The sequence below is a fragment of the Malurus melanocephalus genome, unplaced genomic scaffold (assembly GCF_030028575.1).
Source record: "Malurus melanocephalus ecotype Western Australia unplaced genomic scaffold, MMel_1.1 scaffold_248, whole genome shotgun sequence".
NCBI lineage: Eukaryota > Metazoa > Chordata > Aves > Passeriformes > Maluridae > Malurus > Malurus melanocephalus.
In genome coordinates this window covers 547,009-552,744 of record NW_026623480.1, presented here as the reverse complement: position 1 = coordinate 552,744, position 5,736 = coordinate 547,009, and the positions used below count along the sequence as shown (strand labels likewise).

Here is a 5,736-nt window from a genome sequence, read left to right as displayed (position 1 = left end):
TGTGTCCAACACATAAACACAGGCTCTCTATCATCATCTGCAGACACTGACCAGAGCTCTTTTTTTTTGCAGAGTAGGGGAACACACTAACATGATAAAATAAAATCTCCTCTCTGAAGAACCCACACACTTAATAAAAAAATCGAACGTAGCTTTAGCTAACAAGCCTTTTCTTGAATCTCTAATAAACTTCCTGTTCTCAGCTTTCATCGTAAAAGCTTCACCTGACACAAACTTTGCCTTCACAGATAACTGTGAAGGCAAAGTTTGTGTCAGGAACCACAACTAAACCACAGTTTGCAATTTCTTCTCTTTCAATATCTATGCTCCTCACAAGAGGACTTGCAGTGCACTTACGATTTGCAGACAAGGCATTTCTTTAAAACTTGACATATTAAGCTACTTTATTATTTGGCACCACACAGAACTTTGTGGAAAGCCTGACCAGCACCAGTTCTGCAGAAGTGGAAACTATCTCTCRTTTTGCTGTGGTCAATGAAGACATTTAAACATGTATGTATACAACCATATTCCCATTAAGGAGCAAAGCAGCAAGAAGCCCCAGTTCTGGGACTCAGGTATCCATCAATTACATCTGTGTAGCACTATCAGGCGGTCCGTGGTGCAACATTACAAGAGATCTGCTATATAAAATGTTTGCCCRTATAGTGATTGACAGCCTAAATGCACACCAAGATTTACAGAACAGATGAAGAAAATGTGATAAAATAATAGAGTTTGGAAGGACGTGYTTAGCAAAAAAATTATACAGTTTGGGAAAAGAAGTGCTTTGTGTCGCTTGTTCTATCTTGGGAAAAGAGCAACTGCAAATGCAATTTCTGGRTTCATCTACTCTTACCATTTGTTGATGCAGAGAGGGAAGAATCAAATAACGCCAGCCTACGAGGCAAACCCCCAGCCTGAGGGAAGAAATTCCCGGATCCCGAGGTGATTTTGTGACAGTAGCGATACTCCCGGAGCCAGCTCTTCCGTCAGTAAGCGGCAGCAGCTGCACCAGGCAGAAACCCCGATGCCGTAAGGGATAAACCCCAACCCGAAACACACAACGAAGAGTCCCAGCTCAGACAGAGCCCTGGCGAGGGRAAAGGGGAAGGGCTGGGCAGCGTGTCGCGCTGCTCTATGAAGGGGACACGGCAGAGCTCTCCAACTTCCAKGCAGGGCTGAGTCGGGAGCTCCGGTTACCCGGGCTGGGCGCGCAGGGGAGGAGCGCTCCCCTCCCGGGGCAGTGACCCCCCGTCACCCCGCTCAGGACGCCGCCGAGTCCTCGGGGCGGGCAGCCCTCCCTGGACGGCCGCTCCCCGCCGCCTCCCCTGCCCCGGCGCGGGTGTCCCGGAGCGCGGCGGTGCCACAGATATCCCCGGCTCGTCTCGCCCCCGGCCCCGGGCAGAGCGGGCGGCGCTCCGAGCGCTGCCTGGCTGGACAGCGCCGGCGGGGGGCGGGCGGAGGCAGCGCCGGGGCTTCAGCCCGCCCCGGCTCGGTTCGGCTCGGCCCCCGCCCTGCCCGCGCCCCTTACCTGCCCGGCGCCGCGGGAAAGTTTCCCGGCCGCCCGGACGGGACGGACTCGGGCTGCCGCTCGCCGCCGGCGGGCACGGAGCCGCGGCTGTGACTAAAATAGGCAGAGGAGCCGCGGGAGCTGCGGGCGGCGCCAGCACCGAGCGGCCACAGCGCGCAGGCGCCTCCGCGGGCCCGGGGCTGAGGGCGCGGGAGCCCCTGGGGAGCCGCGGGGAGCGGGGCCGGGCCGGGGCAGCCGAGGGGCGGGAGCTGCCCCCCGGCCCTCAGGGCCCCGCTCCCGGGCGAATCTCCCGTACCAGAGGGGCACGGGGGAGGCGCTGCCGCCGGCGGCGGGGAGCCCTCGGGGACGACAGAGTCCGGAACTCGGGCACCCTAAAAGCCGCTGCGGGCCCAGCCCGGGTGCCGCGCTGGGACGGGCACGCAAAACCTGCCGCTCCTGAGACAGGCGGGGAACGGTGTCTCCTTCGACACGGCTGTCTGGGGTTAAACTGTCTGTAACTGCTGGTTTGGAATAAGTGAAATTACAATCCTCTTCTCGTTCACCTACTCACCCCAGCAACGTGTTTGTTCCGGAGGGAGATGCACGCGTTCAGGGCCGCCTTYATCACAAGGCTGGCGCACCATTCATCCCCGGTTTTCAGTGACTTCGTTTCCGAAGAAGCAAATGCCTCCCCAAGAACACAGAGGTGTCAGTGCATGAGTCTTTCAGTGTACTAGCCACGCATTTGTTCTGGGCATCGCTTTGTATCCCGGGGAGGGAGAGTTTATTGACGGAGGAGGAGGAGGAGGCAGATTTACAAGTTGTTAAGATAGAAAAAAAAATCACAGCATATTAAATGTGCAACTCGTGTTACTACAGAAGCTATTTGTCAGTAACTGGAATATAAGTAATGTGTTTTAAATAGTAAGTGTGGAGAAGCTTTTGTGCGTGCCGGTGGCCAGCTCTGAGGTCCCACGGSAGGCTGACACGCTCTTTGTGCATCAGGGGATTCAGGGCAGGACACTGACGGGACCTTCTCCAGAAGTYAGAGGACAGAGCAACCTGTCCTGCTCTAGGCAGAGGGCTCAACACTTCTGTGAACTTGTTTTCCCGCGGGGGTTCTTTATTTTCAAAGATTTTTTTTTTGCTTCATGTCTTCCAGGGGAGAAGATGCGTACATTTTTTGAATAATTGATTCTCTTAGAACCTGAGAAAAAGCGAGTCAGAGCACTTTAAGGCATCCTGAGTTACATATATTCAAATCTTCATTATCTGATTTCAGATATTTACTTATTTTAATATTATCTTTRAGGGGAAAAGAAGAATTTTTATATWTCTATTATAGTATGTATTAAGRTTCTTGTARTTAACAAAACATTTAAAGGGGTTTCCAGTGTAGCTCCAATACTAACCTTTCAGGGATGCTTTGCATATACTGTTTCACAACTAGTTTAATTCTAGCAGTATAACTTGAGAGACTTTGATACTGGCAAAACTAAGGCAATACTGATTCATTTTTCTCCCCTTTTGTTTCTTTATACTTGTGTGGAGTTGAAAGCACTTATTCAGATTTATCCCTAGTTGCATTAGGCAAAAATTTGCCCATTCTATTTACTCTTCACTGGAACGATAACCAAGGGATGGGAAAATACACAACAAAAGAAGAATCCAAAGTTTTATTTCATCTATGTAACTGAAATTCCATTATTTCAAAAAAACCACTGTCATATCCATTAAGACATGTTCCTCCTAATCATCAAAAAAGAAGCTTCTGACTTTTTGTAAACAGCTCTCCGCTCACAGCTGGTACTGGATTTATGGGAGTACCTTGGATGCACCTATACCTGGACATGATTCATCCTAGGAGAAGCCTGAAAGCTCTATAAAACATACTGATAGCCTTGCTGCTGGCTCCTCCACTGCCCCGTTTCTAGATGCTTCTTGTAATGTTGCTGCAGCCAAGGCAGGGTTACTGGAGAAGGCGTCCAAAAGTGCCCCCTTAGAGCTGGCACCAGACCTTCCCTTGGGTGTGCCAACCACTTCCCCCAGAGAGAGGAAAAAGAAAGCTCAGTGTACRATTTCACTGTCCAGAAAACAGCCCCATCTATTTCTTCAGCATCTGCTTAGAGACTGTCTTATAGCATCAGATGGCTGCCTCCTGCATTATCTCTGAACTAAAGTAATGGTRTTCCCTACATCATGCTGTCCTCTAAGAGGAGAAGTTATCAATAACTGCTTAATGGGAAGATTTTTAATATTTTCTTAGACTTTTAAAATGTTTAATACATGTCTACTGCATTTTTCTTTCCCTGCATTGTCCTTGGTCAATAAAAATAAGTTATGAAGCAGKGGGACATGGTAGCAGGTGGCAAGATGAATTACCTCTTTAAGAAGCTATGTTCTTTTCCACTATGGATGTAATGTTCTTTCCAGGTAGTCGTAAGAGGGCTCTTCTGTAGGAGCTTTTAGTAATTTTGGAAAGAGAATTAAACTCTTTGTGTACTTTGAAAAGGTTTTAGCAGACTTATGTATAGTTGAGTTCTAAYGAAACTCATCCTCTCTTTATTTGTGAGTAATGAAGTAAACAGAATCAGGTTTGCATTTCTGTCGTAAACCAATTTTCATTGCTAACACTTACAAGCAAGTCTTCAACCAACTCGTGTCAGAACACAACATAATACTGTAATTCAGATCATATCCAGCCTGCAGAACTGAGCAAAATTCAAATTGAAAACCTTTTTTAAAATGTCATTCAATTAACAGCATTGCCTGTCAGGTACAGATAAAATAGTTTTAATTTATAGCTTAAATTTAGGAAGAAGCATTTTTTTTTTTTTTACACATCAGTAAAATAAAATGCTTAATAGTACACTTAAGTTTTTATCTTTCTGCATGTAAAAGCTCTCAGATAATAGACTTGGAATTTAATATCTCCATACCCTGAGCTGCAGTTAAGGTGGAGACCCTTAGTACTTCTTCATCCAGGTCTCCGTAAGGAAGGGTGTAGGAGATAYAGTTCCCTGACCAAGTGGTTCCACACCTTGAAGCAGCCTGACCACCGAGAAGGAGATTTYTCCTTCTGGAAACTGGCTCTTCCCATCCTGAGCTCATTTCAAACACCAACATGAAGAAGAGGTGGAGTAGTATGCAGTGGAGGATTTAGCTGTAACAAAAATTCACATATCCCAGTGAGTGGCTGCTGCTGGATCTGTTTAAATCTACTTAGTGAGTGCTTTGCTGGGTTTAGGTTTGTAAAGAGCCCTCTGTGATTCCTACATGTGTCCAGTCACTCTAGTCAGGGCACTTTCCACGGACCTTGCTGGGCTGGACCACAGGTCAGCCTCAGAGCATGCTTCTCTTGCCCTCAAAAACTGGAGCCCTGCAAAAATTTCATCTATTGTCAAATGTAGGAACCAAAGAAGGCTCTAAGATTTCTATGGGGGGGAAAAATGGGGTGTGTTGAAAGTCCAGGGTCCAGAGCACTCAAAGTGGGAGAGGAAAGACTTGCATATTCTCAAGATAATTTCCACTTTGCAGCTAATACGGTTTATTGCCAAGAAATCAAATCTGGAAGCTAGCACTAAAGCTGGACTGTGTGCCAAAGCCACTGTCCCATGGCATCGCTGCTTCATTCAGATACATCCCACAGACACTCAGTGTGTCCAGCGTAGGGTTAGCATGTTCAGAAGCTGGCAAACAGAGCACAGAAAGTGCTTGTATGGCAAAAAAGGGGTTTAGATTTGAATTGTTCTAGACAATTGTGCTTGGATGGGTGTTTAACCATGAGTCTGTGGGGATGTGGCTGAATGATGGCTCTGTGAGACGAGCTGCTTCACTGGGCTGATGTTTGTTGGCATCATTGCAGAGCTGTGGTTTAGTTCATCTCTCGAGTAAGATGTTTGCTCAGGAGTGAAAATGTAAAGTTWAAAATACAGAGTGTAAACCTAAAAGCTGTTCAAAGCATTATGTAACTACGGAAGATATCAACTGTGAAAGTGAAAAGGTTGTATTATAGTCAGGCAAATAAAGCAGGTACTTTCCATCTTTAAACAAATGTTTAAAGATTTCAGGAATGGAGATTATTTCTGTTAGCAGTATCTGATACTCTCTCTTGCTGAAGTTCTGAGCTGTCATCAGCCTCCTACTAGATGTTGCTGGAAAAAGGAAGGAAACCTTTAATTCCCATCCTAAGCTTGTATGTCAAATATTTTAGTAGTTACATA

General features: G+C 47.0%; 1 protein-coding gene across 1 annotated transcript in view; it reads right to left on the bottom strand.

Annotated features, from left to right (window-relative positions):
- BVES (blood vessel epicardial substance) overlaps positions 1–1,637 on the bottom strand; it is a 46,700-nt gene extending 45,063 nt beyond the window's left edge. Inside the window, 1 exon segment of the mRNA XM_057375405.1 lies at positions 1,535–1,637. The gene's annotated coding sequence lies outside the window, so the exon portion shown is untranslated.
- Positions 1,638–5,736: the final 4,099 nt, after the last annotated feature.